At 44.7% G+C, this 22,914-nt stretch overlaps 1 protein-coding gene across 13 annotated transcripts in view; it reads right to left on the bottom strand.

Annotated features, from left to right (window-relative positions):
- TSNARE1 (t-SNARE domain containing 1) overlaps window positions 1-19,878 on the bottom strand; it is a 453,286-nt gene extending 433,408 nt beyond the window's left edge. For 7 of the 13 annotated variants that reach the window (XM_058832855.1, XM_058832854.1, XM_058832853.1 and 4 more), the window contains exons 1-2: window positions 19,838-19,870; window positions 3,903-3,996 (exon numbers count right to left, since the gene is read on the bottom strand). The gene's annotated coding sequence lies outside the window, so the exon portion shown is untranslated. Of the gene's footprint in view, window positions 1-3,897; window positions 3,997-10,881; window positions 10,903-19,837 lie in introns of those variants that run through there. The other 6 variants (XM_058832846.1, XM_058832851.1, XM_058832844.1 and 3 more) reach the window with 4 other exon arrangements.
- Window positions 19,879-22,914: the final 3,036 nt, after the last annotated feature.

Raw genomic sequence — 22,914 nt, forward strand, 5'->3', positions numbered from 1 at the left:
TTCAAGAAGATTAAATTAAAATAGTCAAAACAAATATAGAAACAAACAACAATTGTAATCAAGGTGGCAAGAAACTGGCAATGTGTTCACCACTGGAACAGTTTGGGAGTTACCCTGAACCAGTCCATACCATTGATCAAGGCATTTCTTTGCATCAGCCTCCTGCAGCAGACAGATAAAATGTAGCTGTTCTGTCTACATAAAATGTGTTTAGATATATAAATCCTTGCAAAGTGGCTTTTTATTTTGAGGCAAAACCAGAAAGAATTATACGCTGCATTAAATATTTTCTTCTTTGTCCTCTTCTCGACCGTCTGTGAGATCAATTAAAGTGCTTTTGCATAAAACAGGCAGAGAGGAGCACGTTCCAAAAAATAAATAAATAACGACACCACTCTGCTTTCAGTGTGATGCCTGAAGAAAACAAGCGTAACGACTTAAAGATTCCCACAGTGAAAAAGGAGAAAATGATGAAGGTTTAATCATACACTTACAAGGCAACAAAACACATTTCTCAAGTCTTAATATCTCTTGTGAAATTTTAAGAGCTCAGACACAAATATTAGCAACAAGCTGCAGCAAGCTGAGTCGTTTCCCCTGCCCTCGCACAGAAATATGTGTGAGTCCCTCCCTTGCACTCACACACACACATTTGCTATCTCCATCCCTTTTCTATGTGCAAAAATATCCAAATGAAACTATGAGGGTTTAAGATGTTACAATTTAACACATTCCTCGCCTTATGGAGGTCTCGCTGTCCTAGAGCTCAGAAACCTCTCTGCCCAGCTGCACTGCAACACCTGGAAGCACCGGCATGACTTCCCTGACCAGCAATGGGAATCATGGCCCCAGCCTCGGCACGGAGAGACAACACTCAGATCAATTGCTTCCCCAGTTACCAACTGGAATAGACTGAGGGGGAAAAGGGAGAGAGATCACCTCACCAAAAAAACTCAAAGCCTACTTTCTTCTCCCTCAGAATGCCCTTTATCATGTCTGTGCAGGGCAAGGGAGGAACTGTTCCTATCAAAACCTCATCATCACAGGTTTTAAGGAAGAAATTTTTCACAATGAGGGTGGAGAAACACTGGCACAGATTGCCCAGAGCAGCTGTGGCTGCCCCATCCCTGGGAGTGTTCAAGACCAGGATAGGGCTTGGAGCAACCTGGGATAGTGGGAGATGTCCCTGCCCACAGCAGGGCGATAGGAACTGGATGATCTTTAAGATTCCTTCCAACCTAAGCTATTCTATGATTCCATGACCCTATGTGGCCCCAGAGATTTGCAGTGGCCTAAGTGGCACAGCAGGTCACTGACCATTTCCCCCTGGATTATGGAGGCTTCATTCTGCTCCCTGTCCCTCCAGCTGTGGGAGTCATTCATCCCACCCTGTTTCCCTCATGGCAACTGTGCCATATTTTTCCAGCTGCACAGGGGCTCCCAGCTCCTCCTGTTTGTTGCCCATGCAGTGGGCACTGGTGCAGATGCACTTCAGCTGGGCTATTGTCCCCACCCCCTCTCTTTGGGGAAGGAGCCCTAATTCCTACATGGCCATTCTCAGGCACTTCCACGGTTTTGAACACATCCATAACCCTGAATTCTTTGCTGCTGCTGGGATCTCCATCCCCTACCTCCACTGGGACAGCAGAACCAAGGGCCTCGCTGGCACAGCGTCCCATGATAAGAAGAACCTAAAAATCTGCTGGTGACACAAGGCTCGGGGCCAGGTATTGATCTACTGAATATTCCTGGTTCTTCCTCTTCATTCCCTGCAACTGGAAGGGGAGAGGAGAACACCACATGTGTTCCTGATCCCTTAACCAGCCAACCTCACAACAAAACACAAGAGAACTGAGAGGCGAGAGAAATCACTGCTCTACACAATTGAAACAGTAGGAAAATAACTTGCAATAATAAAATAAATTTTAGAAATAAACCCACATGAAAAAGAAAACCAAACACCCAAGAAATGAAAGGAAAACCTAAGAGGTGAATAATTCATTTAGGCAATGTGCAGTGCCCAAATTCTACCTGAATTGTTTACATGGAAGCTTCATGGTTTAATCAGAACTGCCAGAACAAGAAAAATCAGAGTCATAAGTACGACATTTATCTTGAGTAAACGAAATAGGTCTCTGGGTAAGGCATTTTCATTTAAAACAGAAAAAAAATAGGTTGCAGTTTGTAACATGACCAGCAAGGGGAGTCGGTGCCCAGAGCTCTGAGGGAACCACGCAGATGCAGTTTTGGGTGGAGAAAACTCAAAAATAAACAATTCTGAGGTAGTGACATTGATGAAACATTGAAGACTGCCAGAGGATGCTGGAGGATGATGGACAGAGAGCAGAAAACCCACTAACCTGGAAAAGAGAGAGGGCTTGAGAGACACTAGAGTAGAAAAATAACCATGTTTTGCTTGGAAATTTGACTTTCTGTCCCTGCAAGACTTAATGGAGAGCATGTAATGAAGAGCTCTTAGAGGGGAAAAAGGCAAAGGACAAATTAAATCAAGCCAGGATGGAGCTAAGGATAAGAAAATAAGGGTTAATCTCAAAGTACTTCTGAGTACAATATTCTGACAGTAAAATGAAAAGACTTTGGCCAATTCCTCCGGTGGCCTTGAGGAGGCATCCAGGAGGGTCCCAGATGTGTGGGAGAAGATGTCAGAGGACTAGGGCTAATCGGGTACCTTGTCACCGAGACCCAGAACCAAAAACAAATAGGGGAAAAAACATAAATAACAGCTATTGAAAACAACCCTTGCAAGGAGTGGGATTTAATAATATTATCCAGCATTGAAAGAAAAATGCCAGCAGTAGGAACTCATTAGGCTCTGTATGGGGAACAGCAGCAAAATCACTGCTGCAGCTCCAGCCATGCTGGGCTCATCAACAGAAACGGGGCCACCCTGGGCTCCAGGGCCACCGGGAGGGACACTCAGAGCTTTCGTTCCTCTGCCCCGATAATCTCATTAACCTCGTATTTACTCTGTTGTTGGTAATTACTCAGAATGTTAATAGGCACAATTTATGCATATTATTTACTGAATGTTACAAATCTCTTTAGCTCTGTGTAGGAATCGGGGCTGGAACAAGCCAGTGCTCCAAGCGCTATGGAAAACGGAAGGAGAGAAATGAAAAATACTTTAAAATTTTTAAAATATCTTTTTTAGGACTTGTTTCAAATTTCTTCAATATCTTCAATTTCTTCTTGCAAGATAACCAATCAATTCAGATAAATACATAAAATCTATCCATTTTACTAATTCCATAATAACATTCTAACAAGGAAAAAACAGACAGCAAACCAAAAATACCCAAGAAAAGACTTATTTCCTCCTATTAAGCTGGAGCCCATGAAACAACTATTCCAGCCATGATACAAATTACTGTTAACGATATTCCAGGTGGGAAAAACACATGCAGTTTAAGAAAACTGTTATTGCTGTTAAAGAACTCCATAGGTTTTACAGACACAGTCTGTTACACCTTGAAAAATGGAACTTTCACTGACCATCTGTTCCTAGCAGAGAACACCCAGCAACTCTGGCTTTGGCCAGAAAGCCCAACTCAAAGTCAACATATCATGAGCAGGGGACATCCCAGAGTTTAATGCACAGCCAAGATCAGATGTCGGGGGAGAACGGGGATGGAGATCACGCAACAGTAACCAGTTAAAACAAGGAAACCACTGCAAGAGTAGAAGATGTCATCCAGAGGTGAGCATCTGCAAAAGCAAAGCCCACAGCATTCCTACACCCTCACTCCAGAGCCTCCTCTACAACATGCAGCATCACCTCCAATGAGCTGAAAGGATATGGAGAAAACCAACCAAAAGCAAAGAAAAATAAAAATGAAATGAGAAGGATTATCAAGGCAAGAAAACAGCAAAAATTACCTCACCCACAATTTTATTCTGCTGTGTTGTGGAGCCACTTGCTGGGAACTTGGCAGCAATAACCCAATGGACCCAAGGCCCCGCTCAGCAGTATTGTTCCTGTTTAGATAAAAGGACAAAAAAAAAGAAAATCAGATGTGAGAAGCACAAACAGGCTTTTATCTGCTCTGCTTCCCTCAGTCTGAAGCTCAGGGATTCCCAAGACTGAGGTTTTAGCTGTATCTTTAGATTCATCTGGGAGTTTTCATACCCTGTGAATTTGTTAAACATATCCATACATTAGGAAAGCTTTGCTTTTGGCCTACACAATGTCTGTTGACAATGGAATGCACACCAAAAAAAAGGAAACAAAAGAACATTTCTTCCCTTTCATTTCAGGGTGCAAACATAAAGGGATGCCTAGCAAAACACAGCAAGGAACTTTATTTTCTGCAATTTGTGATTTCACATTATTGTCATTTCCCCCCGTTTATCTATGGGATATTTTATAGTCAGTATTAGCCAGTTAAACAGGAGCTGGTTTTAGTACATTTTTACTACATTTCCTACAAAAAGAAAGCCCATGCAAATATAAGGATTGCTGAGAGAGAACAACTCTCAGCCACACAACTGAGAAAACCAAGTGGGCCCAGCACTGGACTTTTGAACATTTTCAGGGATGGTGATTCTACCACTTCCGTGGGCAGTCTGGTCAATGCTTGACCACACTTTCAGTGAGGAAATTTTTTCTTATATCCGATCCAAACCTCCCCTGGTACAACTTGAGGCCATTTCCTCTCATCAGGAACAGCATACATAAGGATCCAAAAACTCAGATAACTCTGAAGACTGTAATGACATTATAAACTTATTTCCCACACACACTTTCACAAATGCTTGTGGGGTTTTTTGCCCAAATTTGGAAACTAATACTCCAGAAGGAATTTAAGACACTTTTAATGCAGTTTATTATGCTTTAATAAAAAATAAAAGAGAAAAGAAGAAAAAGAATGGCTTAGGCAGCACAGATGCAGGCACTTGTACACTAGACAAAGTAAGGAAATAAAAGTATTACAGACTTTTTACAGCAATTATTCCTCAAATAAAGTGTTTGAATAAAAATGCTGATATTTTGGGCTTGTTTTGAACAGGAGGAGCATCACCACACAGGAGACAGCCTTCCAAACTAACCATGAAAGCCTTCTAATCCCTCCTTATGATGGGATGGTGGAGAAAGTGAAATCACTTGGGATACACTGGGGCCAAAGGGAGCAGCAAAGGATGCCAAAGGAGCTTCTGTCTTGAGTTTTTCTTCCCTTAGAAAAACCACCCAATTACCCTTTCCTCCTCTTTGATTACACAATCGACTTCAACACCCTCAAAAGCCAACACCTCCAAAACATGGGAGAAAATAATGATTAAAAGCCTTTAAGTTAAAGTACAGTACCCAGAACTTTCAAAGACAGGGTAAATAAGGAAGACCTTTAAATTTTAAGATGTTGCTCAGCAGAACTTTGTAATGCCACATCACACAACACTTCTCCCTTGTTATTTCTCTGACCAAAGGTCAAAATTCCTCTTCCCAAGAGACAAGCCTTCATATAAGAAGAGTGGTGGAACTTTTACATCCAGCTAATTCAGGAGTAATCCACATCTCCATCCCGGAGACCTTCCTATATATGATTTATTGCAATTTAAGGTGGGGAGAAAAAATGACAAAATTTGTCTCAAATTGAGGCAGTCCTGCTCCAAATGAAAACAGAATTATTTGTCCAGCGCACAGAGTCCAGCACACAGAAATCTCAAGATGTTCATGGCTGCTGAGGCAGGAGTTTTTATCACCCTCATGTATGTAGCCTTGGGACAAGCATTTTTAAACTGTCTGCACAAGCATAAAAACAGTGGTCATTTCAATTTTTCAGAGCAAGCTAAGCCATGGCACACCCTGTCCTGCCAAGCAGAGATTCAGGTTCTTAAGAATAGAAACCTGGTGGTCCAATTTCCCAGAAATATCATTATAATTTCCCAGAGCATCCAAGGCAGCCCTAGGAGGACGAAAACCAATATTGAAATGATCAAAACCACACCACATTGCACATGAGACCTCTTACCCATCCACCTTTCCCCTCTCTCATCCTCCCACCAGTTCCTTCCCCAGAATTGATGTTTTCTTCTCCAATTCAATCTTTTCCTGGTGGTTTCTCCACAGCAGGGCCTCTCCTTTGTGTCCCTCTTACATTCTCCACAAAGGAATGCCAGAGGGAGGTGATCCTTGGTTGGCATCCACTGGGACAACTCAATTATGGGGAGGAATTAGTGACAGCTCTGCCTACCTGCAGGTTTTTGAGGTTTTTTTAAGCCATGGTGTATGTAACTCACATGATGTCAGTACAGGAATATCACACTACTGGAAAGGAAGGGGCGGGTTTTCCTCGTTTCTATGGTTATGAGCAATTTTAATGACCAACCTAAATAAAAAGGCAGGAAGAGAGAGAAAGTAGGAAGGAGTGAGGTGGGCGTTTAATTTTGATTGACAAGACAGAGCAGAACTAGTTAAGATCTGTCAAATGCTTGCTGAGGATCACAAATCCTCAGCACATTCTACAGCAGACAGAATTAGTCTAAATGCACAGCTTTACAAAAATATTTATTATCTGCTGAGATCAGAGTTCAGCGTTTCAGTTGCCCCACAGAAAGTACCTGATGTCGTAACTACCAAAGGAACTAAGGTAGGGCCAGAAAAATACATGTATATTTTAATTATTTGTATTTGATTTTTAAGTATTAACATCTACAATGTCTTAATATGTTCTAATTTTTGGTCTCTGGCCTATAGATATAAAAATATTTATATAAAATGACAGAATTCTCAAGATTGTTAGTTACCAAAACAACAATTTCAAAGGCAATTATCAAAGGCACCACTTTGGAATCACATCTGCATCACGTGAAACATTGTATAAATACAGACTACAAAGATATCTCCTGCAATAAAGACCTTAAAATAGGAGACTGAATGCAGAAGGAGTTGAACACAGATTTGATGGGAAATTTCAGGAAACACAATCTGGAAAGACAAAAACACTGGCATGACAGTCAGCTGTGATGTTCCCTGAAGATACACCACCGAAAAAACAAGCTTTGGGGAAAATGAAGAACATTCCTACAAACGAAATCAGCAAGAAGGAAGAAGAATGGAGAGGTGGAGACTTGGAGCATTTCAAAGTCAGGAGCGGAGTTTCATGACCTTGGAGGGAAGAATCAATATCTCAGCAAGGCACAGGCAGCATGGGAAGACTAAACCAGCATCTGGTGTTTAAGGCCAGGGAGAAGCAGGACGCACCGAAGGACAGACACAAAGAAGATTCAAGATGTGCCTGAACCAAACTTGAAACATGTTTTTCCTGTACTTACTTGGCTCTGTTGGGATGCAAGCAGGACGCAGTGATCTTCACAGGGCTACACACCCATGAGCTTTGCTATTTCATCGAATGATGTTAGAATTTTAAGGAGAAAAAACTCGGCAAGAGAGGATGAGGCTACAAAAGAGGGAAGTCAACAGCTCCTGAGATGCCTGCCAACAGGATCTGCACTTAAAGCGTGCAGTTTTGGCAGAGAACATTCTCAAAATCTGATATTTAAAAGTCTCATGGTGTTGGAACTTGTAATTAAAGGATACAAGTGAACTAAGATGTGATCAACACAAACTTGTATCAAAGTCAGAATGTGTTCCCACAGAGTCTCAGCCACCTGGTTCTTCCATGCCTCATTCAAAGAGAAAAAAATTAGCTACCAACTACTTTGATTCCCACTCAAAATCATTCCTCTCTAGCTTCCAAAAGGGATGGATTTGTAACAATCTTCAAGAATTAAAATATTCCAAACAAACCCAAAAACTCACAAGTTCTTTTATTTACTGCCACTCTCCAATTCTAGAGCAACATTATTTGTTGTGATATGAACTCTTCCTGCACCTATCAATACTCGGGCATTGAAGGGTGAAAGAAACAAAGAATAATGAAAACACCTACAATTTCATTCTTGCTCCTCAAGAACTGGAATAAATGGAAGAATTCAAATCCTTCATTGAGAAAAGCCCTGAGGAGAGGAAGGACTTGGGGATATTGGTGGATGGGAAGCTTGACATGACATTTTAAGTGGCAATGTGGCTGCTCCATCCCTGAAAGTGTCCAAAGCCAGGCTGGACAGGGCTTGGAGCAACCTGGTCTACTGGAAGGTGTTTCTGCCCATGGCAGAGGTCAGAACAAGATGATCTTTCAGACCACTGCAAACCCAAACTGTTCTAATATTCTACGAATTTACTGCTGTTTCCTTCCCAGTAGTGCCAACATGAACTCAATAACCAAGAAAATAAACAAAATAAAATAAAATAATTAAAAAAAATAAGGAATTCAAATGTGATCTGATTTCTTACTGCAAGGTTTCCAACATCCAAGCTGTCCATCACCAAGTCGAAGAGAAAAGCCAAAGCAGTGTAGAATCAGCTGGCACAAGCTCATTTTTTTACCAGGTAATGCCTCGAAACCTCCCAAACCAACTCTGCTGCCATCAGAGCCACCTCTTCCTTGGACAGCGCCCAGGAACTACTTGCAAATGAAATCCAACCAAATTTACTGCTTCTGCAAGCCTGGAAATTTCACTTACAGAGGTGACATGACATTTTGTTTCGCCAATGCTAATCTAATACCTTTTTAAAGGTGCATACATTTCACCCTGTTGGCTTCCAACACTGAATTACCAGCTCTGCTAAGATTCTGAATAAATGAGATGAGCGTGGCCTCCAGGCGAAATCCCTTTGCTGTAATCTTTATTCAAAACACACTGCTCCAGAGCCTTGCATGCATTGCCAAAAATCGCCTTGAGGTTTGCTCTTAAGATGGCAATTTGCATATCAACATTTTGCTGCAGAGCTTACCCAATGTCCCTGCTATTATTTTAATACTCTGCTGTGGGCGGCCCCCTGAGCAGCTCACAGAAGTGCAGGCTAAAAATATTCCTGCCTTCCCCACCGGCTCCACACATGACCACAGCGAGCGCCGGCTCGGATGCAAAACCAGCACTGATGGCATCCACCCGCCTCTCCAGGAGGATGCGCAGGCTCCAAGGTGCTCAAAAAAACATGGCAAGAAGGAGGAAAGTAGCTCTGCATGGATGGAGGAAAAACGCACAGGCGTTGGAGGAGGAAGAGCACCGAAGGAGCTGGTTTTACGAGGGAAGCAGGAGAGGTTTTTCCACGTGCAAGACATTCTTGGGAAAACACATGAAGAGGTAATAAAGCAGGTGAGAGAGGCACCACCTGGGATATGAATTTAAGATGATGCTGAACAGAAGAAGGGAAAGAATTCTCAAGCACGGAACAGGAGCGATGCTGGGTGGACGCGAGCACAGCCTGATTCATGCCCCAGAAGGGAGATCCCAATCCCGCTGGCAGCACCATATTGATGACAGCACATGAAAAAACATGGTTTGCAGGTTTTTCTCCTCGCCCTCCTCCCCCTCACCCAGCAAACCCCAGGCTCAGAGGTTGTAATTATTTCTGGCAAGGTGTAAACAGGTCTGGGAAATAAAATGGAAAACTGGAGCTATTTACGAGATGCCACGCAGGGAGTCGGCACCGGAGCCCAGCTACCAAACCAGTGAGTGCAAGGTCACCCTCGTCTGCTCAGAACAACTTTGCAAAGGGGTTTGCAGCCAGGCAAAATAACCAGGCTCAGTCTGCCCAGGATGGTGAGTTCATGGAAGGTGGAGAACCAGCAGAAGACATGGCTCCAGCCAACAACAAGGGATTTATCGTGGTGCTGGTAGGCTTTGAGGTGATGTCCATCGAGATGACATCCACTCATGACAACCAGCTATGGGGTGTGGGAGAGGAGCAAGGATGACATCAAGTCCATAAATCTCCCTCCACCAAAGCTGCTGTAGAGGAAAAGCAGCCAAGGGACTCATCTGCCTGGAAGTGTTCCAGGCCAAATTGGATGGAGCTTGGTCTAGTGGAAGGTGCCCCTGCCCACAGCAGGTGAACTGGAACAAGATGATCTTGAAGGTCCCTTCAACACAAACCCTTCTGTGATCTGCATGTAAATGACCAGTGGAGACCACTCATCCCCTTACCTTGCAGGCCATCACTTGCTTCCAAGGCATTGCATCATTGCCCCAACACAGAAAGAACCACAAATTTTGAAAAGCAATTTCTGCTGGTGGAGAAAAGCAGCGAAAGCCAAATCATCCCAGCAGGAGGATCTCGCACCCCCATGGGGCTGAAGGAGCCCGCAGCATCTCAAGCCCACAAAGCAGCCACCGAGAAAAATTCAAAAACTGGTTTTGGTCTCGCCAGGAAGGAAAGGAAAAGAGATGCTCAAATTCAGGAAGTACAGGCAGAGAGGCAGCGAGTGCCCCTGGGGATAGCAGGACTTCCAGAATATTTTCTGCACACATTCTTTATATTCTGTGCTCAAATGTCTCACAAACAGGACTAAGATGCACAACTCTATTTCAGAGATTATACTTAAATTCTAATAAATTTTTAAAAGGATGGCAAGCACAGTGCAGTAGGAAAAGGCCAATGAGAGAAGAGCAAGCCTGAAGTCCTCAGAGCCTGTGGGATATCTTTATATATGAAGGGAAACAAAGGTACACCTGAACAATGTGCAAAGAAATAGAAATTAAAAAAAAGAAAATAAAAAAGCAGACCTTGGTTTCCATGCAGAGGGAAGAGAATCTTTACAATTAATTTGCGAGTATTCCCCTAAGAGGAAAAAAAAAAACCCCAACCCACCAGAATTCCAGTCTCTTGACTGCACTATCTTTGGGAAAAAGGAGAAAAAGCCAGAAAAGTTGTGGATGTCCCATCCCTGGAAGTGTTCAAAGCCAGTGGGGATGGCACTTGGAGCAACCAGGGATACTGGAAGGTGTCCCTGCCCATGGCAGGGGGTTGGAAATAGGTCCCTTCCAACCCAAACCATTCTAGGATCCTATGAAACCCACCTGCTTCAGCTCTGAGGATGATCAGCAGGAAAATATCTGTAATGAGACTCTCAGTTTGCTTTTTCACATTCAAAGGAGTCCTGTTTTACACAAACACTGCAATCCTGTTCTCACCACTTGCTAAGACGTCTCTCCAAGGGGCCGGTTTGGGCACTTGGCGAGGACAGAATCCATGACATTTTTAGAAAAACAGCCCATAGCTATGAAACCTCCTGATGGTGCACCATCAAAACTTAGGAGGGCTTTGGAAAGCACACAGCTGTTCTGCAAGACAGAAGTGTCAAAAAGCTTTGGACAGCATACTCAGGCTTCCACACCCACATTTTGCCACCTACTACCATCTTTGAGCACTTGCTGCTAATGGAAGCTGAAGGTCCTTGACACTGAGAAACTGAAACTCTAACATGCAGTAGCCTCAACACAATTTAAGCACCACTCTTTTAATTATTTGAGAGTTTTACCATATTTATCATTAGTAAAAGTAAATTTAGTAAAATGACTTCATTTTTAACCATTGCTACAGCTCTGGATAGCTTTAAAACCTGCATGGGATGGTCTGGAAGAGGATATGGAGCATCAGTAAGTTGGACAAACTTCCCTGATCACAGCTATGAGTATTCACCATGGCCTCATCCTGCCCACATCAATCCCACAGCACCCTTGGCAGAGAAAATACTAAAATTTTAAATTTAAAACAAAGGCAAAAAATACAGAACATAAAAGCAAAACAAAATCAGATCCAGTATTATTACATAGATTTGAATTTTATATATATGGTCTTATGCGCCATATTATAGAAATTTTAATTTCTATAATTAAATTAAATTAATTAAATTATAATTAATTAAATTATAATTTAAATTAAAAACTTTTTCATTTAATAATATACATACATTTTATAATATACATATACTTGTAAGATTAATTTTTTGTACTTTTTCACTGAGCATCCACAGCTTGCAGCAGAATATTTGATGGGACTGACATTAGGGTCACCCCAGCAGCAACAGGCACTCGAGTAAGAGAGCAGCTGGAGATTACCAGGCACACAACAGAAGACAACAACACATTTGGGGAAGGTAAAGCACATCTCAAGCTATCTAACACTATGTCTAAAATTGTATAAATCAGGTATTTTAGAAATTAGGATGTTCTCATGAGAGCCTAGAAAGCAAATAGCATCACAAGGGATCGTAAATCAATTGTTTTTGTGGGGAAAAATATAGTGAAAAGCTGTATTAAGGTTTAGCTCTTGATTCAGTTTGCAAGAAGGAAAATCTGAAGGCCTGCAGCTTCCAACAAGAATTTCTGTCACGTACAGGGTGATATGAAGCAAGGTGTTACCCAGCACTGCTCCTGCAGCCTCATCAACCTCCCCCATCTCCAGATGCATGGCAGCATTTTTATCTCCAAAATTAGAAGAACTTGGAGCACGGTGAACATCTCCATGCTGGGACACGGGATGCTGCAAAGCATTTGCTAAAAATTCAGCTTAAAGCTAATTGCAATCACCTACAGTGAGTTGCAACCACTGCTCCCTCTGATCCTGAACATTGCCCATCCCTGGAGTGTCCACAGCCAGGTTGGATGGAGCTCTGAGCAGCCTGCTCTGGCAGAAGGTGTCCCTGCCCATGGCAGGGGTTGGAATGAGATGATCCTGAAGGTCTCTTCCAACCCAAACTGTTTTAGGATTCAATGAATCTAAAATTGAAGTGACTATTCCACAACTTGTAGACCCAGTGAGATATCATCCAAAACTTCCCTAAACAGCCCAAGAGGATTTTGTTGCTCTAAGACACCCCAAAACTGGGGCACACGAGGTGGGCAGGCAGCACCATTGCGTGAGGACTGTGGTCACACTCAAGAGATGTCATGTATGGGTAAATCATAGAATGACAGATTGGTTTGGGTTGGAAGGGACCTTAAAAATCACCTCATCCCAAACCCCTGCCACGGGCAGGGACACTTTCCACTAGACCAGGTTGCTCATCTCCTTCAGCTTAAAGCCATTTCCCCTTGTCCTGTCACAAAAAAAAAGGAAATTTCAAAGTGGGGGAAGAAAGATGAAGAAAACCAGCATTCCCAGCTGTGTATGGGATTTTTTATAAAGCAGCCATTAATAGCAAGTTTGGGAGCTCCCTCATACCATATTTGAGTCTCTGGCATCTCGTAACAGCCAAGAAATGGGTTAATCCAAAAATCTGGGTCATAACACCTCCAAATCTGCCTGGTTTTTCACATGTAGAAAAATAAAAGAGGCACCTCCCTCCTCCACCAGAAGCATCAGAAGAAGATTCATTATAAATGGAAAAAAAAAGCAACAGGTTTCAGCAATGAGCATGATCAAAGTCTCTCGTGGAAGAAGAAAATGTTTTATTTTACAGAAATAAGAACTATGGCAACAGCTCTGGAATAAAATCCTACAGCACGGCTGTGTCCTGCACTCCTTTACTCCATGCACCAGATGATGGAGGAGTCCTACAAGGGGAAAAAAAATACATGGCCAAGTTATTCAAGACTACAAAGACAATAAATTACGCAGAGAGGAGAAGGAGGACTAATAAAGTCCTTAATAACCTCAAAAAATCTTATTTTTGTAATGCCTGGCTTTGCAGCAGAGGGGACAGCAGAGCAAGAACAAAACAAATGTTTCACAATGAAGAGCATCAAACATTTTGCAGTTATTTTCTGCTTTTATTTAATGAAGAGATGACAGCGAGAGTGAAGAAATCATCACCTAACCCAACATCAGCATTTATTTCCAAAAAAAAAAAGGAATTTTACCAAAAAAACCCAAGAAAGTGTAAGTATAGGTATTTGATTACATTCAAGGAGAAGCTGGAAAATATTTTCCAGATTTTGCTTACAGCATCCCAGCAGATGAACTGCCAACACACCTAAACAGCCCTTGGGAGAGTTTTCCCCCACAGCTCTGCATCCCAGAAAAAAAAAACTGAAAAACACCTGCTGATACACCACTTCTTATTTTTTTGTACCAATCTTCAGGACATATTTAAAAAGCAACTGATTATCAGTGCAATCTTTGCTTTTCTAATGGAAACACAAAATGGACATAAAAAAAAGATAATCCATCCTGCCTCTCTTTCATTTTAGTTAAATGCTATTTTTTCATCCTCAGAAACACTGCAGAGATGTGCCCATGCACTGCAACAAAGAGATGGCACCTGCCTACTGAATTTCCTGACTAGTGACACTTCGAAGAAAAAGAGTTTTAAATAGAAACCTCCCTGCAAGTGTTAAATCAGATTAATTTAACTCTTGCGTTATTTTAATCTTAGACGCCACCATTTGCAAGGCGAGCAGAAAAAAAAAAAATTAGGGAGTAAGATTCTTATCTTGACCATATTCTTTGGGAAATACTGTGTATTATTAAAAACCACAAATATCCTTTCTGACAGCAAAATACAGACAATTCTGGCTCTTTTGCAGTAGGAAAAGAGCACCAATATTTTATGAAGCTTTCTGTGCACTCAACATCAAGTGAAGGGCAGAGCTTTCCTCCAGCCTTGCAGTGCCCACTGCCACCGCCAAAAACACCAACACCAGTTTGGGGCCACACCTGAATCTGCACAGGGCAAAAAATGTTCTCCAAAATAAAATGCACTTTGAAAGGTTGGTGATGCTGCTGAGGAAGAAGTTTTGCAGCATTTTCCCCACAAACACCATCATCGCACTCTGATATTCCAGTTGGGAGTTAGATTCATGCTTAAATAGCTGGATTAAATTTAGACTGAGTGGATCATGTCATAAGAAAACACACACATTCTAATGGTCAGGAATCACAGAATACCTTGGGCTGGAAGGGGCATTAAAGATCACCCAGTTCCAGCCACCCCTCCCATGGGCAGAGACACCTTCCACTATCCCGGGTTGCTCCATGCCCCATCCAAACTGACCTTGAACACTTCCAGGGATAGCACAGCCAGAGCTTCTCTGGAAAACTTGTGCCAGGGCCTCCCCACCTTCACAATAAGGAATTTTTTCTAATATTGAATCCAAACCTGCCCTCTGTCAGTGAGAAGCCATTCCCCCCTGTTGTATCACTCCAGGCCCTTGTCCAAAGTCCCCCTCCAGTTCTCTTGGAGCCCCTTTAGGCACTAAAGAGCCTGGAGCCTTCTCTTTTCCAGGCTGAACATCCCAGCTCTCCCAGCCTGGCTCCAGAGCAGAGGAACTCCACCCCTCTGATCCCCTTGGTGCCTCCTCTGTACTCACTCCAACAGCTCCAGGTCCCTGCTGTGCTGGGGAGCCCAGAGCTGGAGGCAGCTCTGCAGGTGGGGTCTCACCTGAGAGGGGCAGAATCCCCCCCTCAGCTGCTGCCTGCCAGCTTTGGATGAGCCCAGGACATGTTTGGATTTCTGGGCTCCAAGTGCACGTGGCTGGGTCATGTCCAGCCTCTCATCCACCAGAACCCCCAAGTCCTTCTCCCCAGGGCTCCCTTCAATCTGTTCATCCCCCAGCCCAGACACCAGAGGTCAAAACACAAGACACAAGCACGCCCTGGGTGGAAAGATCCACCCATCCACCCACCCATCCATCCTCACTGGGATCAAACCTGGATCAAGTCCTTTCCAGTGCAAGCAGCCTTTGCTCTGACAATGATGACTCCAACCCTAAATAAAACAGAGGCTCATCCTGCCCACCTAAAACCCTCAGGTGTCACCAATTTCCAGTCCTCTGAAGCACCAGCAACCCTTGGAAGGCCCATAAAAACCCAAGTGAAAGCCACCCAGCTCACCCCACTGCACAAAGTAGGTGAACTGTAGGAAGGAGGATAATGAAGATTGGAAAAGTAAATTAAAAGTTTTCAACTACTCATTCCACTTTCATCGAGCAGAATGTGTTTATGGTACAGGCAGGGAATCGAAAGTATTATTTTTATCTTGATATTATTTACCCTTTCACACTTGCTATTTAAATATTCCTGAAATCCCAGAAGAACCAACAATTCAAAATACCATTATATATATATATATATATATAAATATATATATATGTATGTATTTATAAGGAAGGGAAGCACAGACTCATTCATTTTCAGCTTCCCTCTTTTTTTTTTTTTTTCTTTTCAATTACATTTTAAGTGCTGTAATATCAATGTGCAAATTTATTAAGACACAGAATATTTATTTCTCCTCTACTCCCAGTAAAGATTCTCCAGGCCCAGAGCAGGAAGGGAGATGCGGTCACACCAGAGGATTTTGTGATGAGGAGTAAATGATGAGAGGTTTAAAATGTTTTAAATAAATAAAAAAATAGATAAATAAAGAGAGCTGTGAGGAAATGAATGAGGTTGCTTGCACAAGAGAAGATGGGAATAAAATATTGTAATATTAAAATCTCTGTTCTACCGATCTCTTTAGCCAATCTCAATAATTTAAAGAATCACAAAACACTTTGGGTTGGAAGAGACCTTTAGGCTCATCCAGTTCCAACCTCTGCCATGGACAGGGGGACACCTTCCACTATCCCAGGCTGCTCCAAGTCCCACCCAATCTGACCTTGAACAGTTTCAGGGATGAGGCATCCACAGCTTCTCTGGGCAACCTGGTTCATTGCCTCACCACCCTGTAACTCTTGCTTTAGACACAAGAACAGGAGGAAACAGGGATGGAATCTGAATCGGAAGCCTGGATCAAGGAGGGCACGAGGCTGCACTGATCAGCCCCTCCCATGTCTGTCATCGCTGCATTAGTGGTCAAGCTAATTTTTAGTTGCATTAATAAACAAAAGCAAACCAGGAAGGTGGGAGGCCTTGGAGAGCACAAGAAGGGTGATTTGTTGCATGCATGACCACTGGAAAGTGGGAATCAGCACATTTAACACCCTAGAAGAAGTCCAGAAACTAGCCTGAAGATGAGAGGGAAAAGGATGCTGCAGCTGGCAAAGATGGCAGAGCAGGAAGGCAACAAGGAGTCAGACAGCAATGCCCTGACACATCAGGGATTTAAAAACCTGAATTTGCATCAACACAAAGAAAAGGGAATTTCCAGAAGGGCATGGGGTGATAGGACAAGGGGGAATGTCATTGAGCTAAATGAAGGTAGATTTAGATTGGATTTTAGGAAGTAATTCTTCACTGGCAGAGTGGTGAGGTCCTGGCACAGGCTGCCCAGAGAAGTGTTCAAGGCCAGGCTGGATGGGGTTTGGAGCAGCCTGGGACAGTAGAAGGTGTCCTTGCCCATGGCAGGGGGGTGGAACTGGATGGTGTTTAAGGTCCTTTCCAACCCAACCCATTCTATGATTAAGACTCCAGAAAACATCCATAGTTCAGCCTGGAGATGAGATGGAAAAGGACATCATAGCTGGAGAAAACAGCTGAGCAGGAGAGCATCAAGGGGTCAGAGAGAAGCTGGCCTGAGCCAGTGGTGATTTAAAGACCAGAAACACCTGCAGGGACACCTAGACCACAGCAGAGCCCAGCAGGGCAGGATGGGGCCCTGTACATTCACAGCCCCACTGCAAAGGGAAAAACCAGCCTGGAAAAAGGGATAAATGCTTGATAAAGTATAAACCTTATTGCTAAACAAAACAAAAAAAAAAAAAAATGTGGGGGAAAACCCTCATATTTTAATCAATCCTTCCCACTCCACAGCACACAGCTAGTAAAAATTTAGGATTCAGTCTGCTGAATCCTAAATCCTTTGTGCAGAATGAAGCACAAAGCAAAACTTAAGGCCGCCACCCCACGCAAGGGTTTGCAAACAAACACCTCCTTGTTTCTGCAGCACTCCCAGACACAAGGATGCACCTCAAGCTCCAAAATGTCACAGAAAACTTCAAATGCTAACAAGCAGAGGGTTCTGCAAGGCGTATTCAGCATGCTGGTGGCAGAATGAAACATGCTTTTAGCTTTCCAAACCCTCTGCTTTTTTGATATGCACACAAAGACACTGAACAGTTCCATGGGAACACGAGGTTTCCCCAGCAAAGTCCACTCCGGCGCCAGATGCCGGAGGTTAATTGTACCCCACAGCTCGGGGGAGCTTTTATTAAAAGCTTCAAACCACAAACACTTTTCCAAGTACAAAAGCAACCAAAAAAAAGTTTCTGCAGTCAGCCGAGGGCCACTGCAGAAAGCAGCGCTTTGTACGTATAGAAATGGTTTTATTTCTTCTCCCCGTACTTCCAAATCCATCCCACTGCTTCAAACTCCCAAATTAGCCTGGAAGGGGGGGGAAAAATAATAAATAAACAACATCATGCCCTCTGTGAGGTTAAAACTGATCCAAAACCTGGCAGGTAACAACCCAGGAGCAGTTGCCAATGTTGTCACTGCACTGGAAATTGATAAATCAAGGTTTCTTCGTGAGCAGCTGTGGGACGGTGGCAAACTGGGTGCAGGGACATCCCATCCTGGTGACATGGGACACAGGCGTGCTCCACAGCACCCTCACACGAGTGACACCCTCACCCTGCTCACAGCCCTGGGCAAGGCCAGCCCTGTCCCCAAATCACTCATTACACGCATAAAACGCTGTGGAACAGCAGCCACAGTCCCCAGTTTTCATCTACAGACCCTGTGTCAGCCCTGTCCCCATGTCACACACCCACCACAGCTTGTGCCAGCCCTGCTCTGTCCCCATGCCACACACACACCCCTGTGCCAGGCCAGCCCTGTCCTCATGCCACACACACACCACCTGTACCAGCCCTGCTCTGTCCCCATGCCACACACACACCCCTGTGCCAGGCCAGCCCTGTCCCCATGCCACACACACACCCCCTGTGCCAGCCCAGCCCTGTCCCCATGTCACACACACACCCCCTGTGCCAGGACAGCCCTGTCCCCATGTCACACACACACCCCTGTGCCAGGCCAGCCCTGTCCCCATGCCACACACACACACCCCCTGTGCCAGCCCAGCCCTGTCCCCATGCCACACACACACACCCCTGTGCCAGGCCAGCCCTGTCCCCATGTCACACACACACCACCTGTACCAGCCCTGCTCTGTCCCCATGCCACACACACACCCCTGTGCCAGGCCAGCCCTGTCCCCATGCCACACACACACCGCCTGTGCCAGGCCCTGTCCCTATGTCACACACACACCGCCTGTGCCAGGCCAGCTCTGTCCCCATGCCACACACACACCCCTGTGCCAACCCTGTCCCCATGCCACACACACACCACCTGTGCCAGGCCAGCTCTGTCCCCATGCCACACACACACACCACCTGTACCAGCCCTGCTCTGTCCCCATGCCACACACACACCCCTGTGCCAGGCCAGCCCTGTCCCCATGTCACACACACACACCCTGTGCCAGCCCTGCTCTGTCCCCATGTCACACACACACCTCCTGTACCAGGACAGCCCTATCCCCATGTCACCGTGTTAGACACCCCTGTGCCAGACCAGCCCTGTCCCCACGCCACACACACACCCCTGTGCCAGCCCTGCTCTGTCCCCATGTCACACACACACCCCCTGTGCCAGGCCAGCCCTATCCCCATGTCACTGTGTTAGACACCCCTGTGCCAGGCCCTGTTCCCATGTCACCGTGTTACACCCCCTGTGCCAGGCCAGCCCTGTCCCCATGCCACAAACACACACCCCCTGTGCCAGGCCAGCCCTGTCCCCACGCCACACACACACCCCCTGTGCCAGCCCAGCTCTGTCCCCACGCCACACACACCTGTCCCCGTGTCACGCACACGCAAAGTGCCAGCCCAGCCCTATCCCCATGTACACACTCGCCCCCACCCAACCTGTGCCAGACCAACCCCGTCCTTACGTCGCACACCCATACACAGTGCCAGGCCATCCCTGCCCCCATGTCACACGCACACACCTGTCCCCATGCCACACAAACCCCCAGTGGCAGGCCAGCCCCGTCCCCGTGTCGCACAGAGCCAGTGCCAGCCCTGTCCCCACGCCCCCAGCCCGTGTCACCCCCCCGGCCCCTCAGCAGGACCGGCGCGCGCCGCTCACCTGCCGCCGCCCGCCCGTCACCGCCGGCACCCAAACATCACGTGACCGCCGCGGCCCCGCCCACCGCGACCAGCTGTCCCTCCCTCCCCCCATCGTTGTAGTTCTTATCCCTCAGATGCCTCCGGTCGCGTTTCCCGCTATGGACTACAACTCCCAGAGTGCACCGCGACGCGGCGTCCCGTCCCCTTCACCCGGCAACCAATCGGCAGAGGGGACGGCCCGAGGGGGCCCCGCCCACCTGCCCTCAGCACCACCCTCTTCAGGGCGCGGCCCGAGGCCGCCCCTCAGGAGCCGCTCCAGGGGATGGTCCCTGCTCCACGCCTTTCTCCAGGGGATGGTCCCTGCTCCACGCCCTTCTCATCCTCGCTGCCCCCCTCACCTTCCCCCGCCTTGGGGAGGAACACCAGGAACGGCTGAGCGAGCTGGGGGTGTTTATTCTGTAAAAAGGGGTCGCGGGGGGCACCTCATCACTCTACAACTCTCTGACAGGAGGGTGTAGCCAGGAGAGAGGTTGATCCCAAATAACAAGAGATAGCGTAAAAGCAAACTAACCACCTCGAGTTCCACCAGGGGATATTCAAGCTGGACATTAGGAAAAATTCTTCACTGGAAGGCTGGTTAAGCATTGTAAAGGACAAGTAGTGGATTCACCTTTCCCTGGAAATGCCCAAATAAAGTATAGATGTAACATTTGGGGACAGGGTTTAGTGGTGGATTTGGCAATACTGGGTTAATGGTTGGACCAAGTGATTTTTCAGGTCTTTTCCAACCTTAATGATATCATGATTCTCTGACAGGACAGGTCACAAAGTGCCCTCCTTTGTAGGCACAGAGTGCCCAGGGCACTGCTCACAGAAATAAATGAATAAACCCCACCAACTCACTGCTGCTAAAGCCACTAATTCTCTCCTAACCACCACAAATTGCAGCCCGAGACTGGAGGTTCACCCAGCCAAAGTGCTTTGATAGAGCAGTCTGGAGTACAGCTGTACCTGTGAGGAGTTTGCTTTTTATTTGCCAAGTGACAGCAGCTTTACGTGGTGGCTGGCTTGCAAAAGGAGTTATAAAGAGGGTTTTCTTGATAGGGCCTTTAACCAACAATTCATTTTAACAAGGGACTGACAAGCCAGCTGCTTGTTCAGAAATGGAGTTCTGCACCAGTAGCCCTGCTAAAAAAAGCTTTAAAAGGGCTGAGGGGCCACCTGAGCCACCATAAACTTGAGGGTTTTACAGCAGCGAACTGCTATCGGAGCAGTTTCCTCCATCTTTTGCTGCATTGATAATCATTTATTTCTGTGGACTCTGAGGAAAATCCCTTAGGAGAAGGAACATAAAAATATACTGATAACGAAATACAGCTGTCTGCTTGTCGTCTGCAAAATCCTCTGACTCCAGCTACATGTGCAATGCCCTGTGTCTTACTGGGTGGGTATTTTTTGGTGAGGGAGGAAGAGTGAATTAATCCTGCAAGAAGCATAGATTACGTTTCAAAAACCACTGTGAAAATTTTGCAGTAATTTTCAGTACAAATCATATTTACCTCCAGCATGAGCCTCATGAAAGTAAATAAGAAAAGAAATATATAAACACGTGCCAATATAAAACAGCCCAAGTATTCCAAGGGACAGCAATCATAAAAATTACAGTGGGATAAATCTCATATGACTGCTTTGGTTTGCAGGCTGCATCTTGCTGGTTTTGCATTTTGGAGCTAGAGAAATACTGCTTAATCAATATGTGCGTTATTCATACAATAATAATGCTGCACATTTTCGTGGGACATTTTTCTTCTGAGGAATTTGAGCTGTTGCAAACCTTATTGTGTGCAGCAGGGCTGGTCCTTGTTATTAACAGCTGCTTATTGATCTGTAACAGCTTTTAGAAAGAGCGAGGGTAGTTTTTTGGCATGGTGGGGAAGTCAGATCTTTTACATAAGCAAGGCAAGGTGTTGTGCGTCATTAAGATGTTGCTTTCTCTGAATTTAGGGGGAAAAAACCCCAAATAATTAACAGCTTTGTTCCATCCCACAGTGATAACATCTATAAATCTGAAAAATATACAGTCAGCTGTATGGAAACCAAAAGCTCCAGGGGCCAAAATTTTATTAAAACAGCTTAATCTTCATGTTTCTCATCTTTTAGCTGGAGGTGGTTGCCCATTTGCCGGCTGCTGTGTGGTGTTTCCCAAGGCGGAAGCAACGATTTCGTTCCACATGAACAAAACTCCTGGAGGACAGACCCGTGTACCTGGAGGGGTTTGGCAAATGTGACTTGAGGGTCAAGTTGTCAAGGGGTTTCTGCTTTGGAAAACTGCCCTGATTCCTCTGTGAAGATTAAATGGAGAGTCTCTAATGGAATTTAAATAAACTTTATTTAAATAGATTTTTTTTTTTAAAAAAAAGCTGTGATGCTTTTGCCTCATCCCTGCTGGGATGATTACCCACTTAGGCTGGCTGTGTTTTTAGGGAATTTCTTCCATTGCTTGGAGGGAGTTTCCTTTTGGCTCACAGGTTTATTTTTGTGAATCATCTTAAATCATAACCTCTTAATAGCTGGGCTATTGAAGTATTTATGGAAAGGTAATCCAATTGTCCCCTTGGTTACTTTTCCCCGAAACTGTGTGGATTTGGCATCACTGTAACAATTTGTATTACACACTATTACATCCTTACAAATAACTCAGTGGGGTTTCATTCCTATACTACAGGACTTTGTCTACAAAGTAGGAGAACCCGGACAAATAACTTGAATTAAATAAAGTGGGGGATTTAGGTTATAATTTGGATTATGTTCTTAACATCAGGTATATAATCTAAGGTGTTATTTACTTCTCTCCATTTTTGGATTGACTGGAAGTGTTGATAAATTCTGGAAGAGTGAGGTAACTAAAAAATACTTTACAAGAAAGTGTCAGTGAGTGCCTAATTTATCCCATTAGGAGACAGATGTAAGCATGGCAGAAAAACCATCACGGAAGAAAAAAGCAATTTATCATTGCAATCATGTGAAGGAGAAAGCTTAGATATTTGTCTGAAGTATGTACAAATAAATTTCTCCAGATTTTAAAATGTTTTAGGA

This window comes from Poecile atricapillus, chromosome 2, assembly GCF_030490865.1.
Source record: "Poecile atricapillus isolate bPoeAtr1 chromosome 2, bPoeAtr1.hap1, whole genome shotgun sequence".
Taxonomy (NCBI): domain Eukaryota; kingdom Metazoa; phylum Chordata; class Aves; order Passeriformes; family Paridae; genus Poecile; species Poecile atricapillus.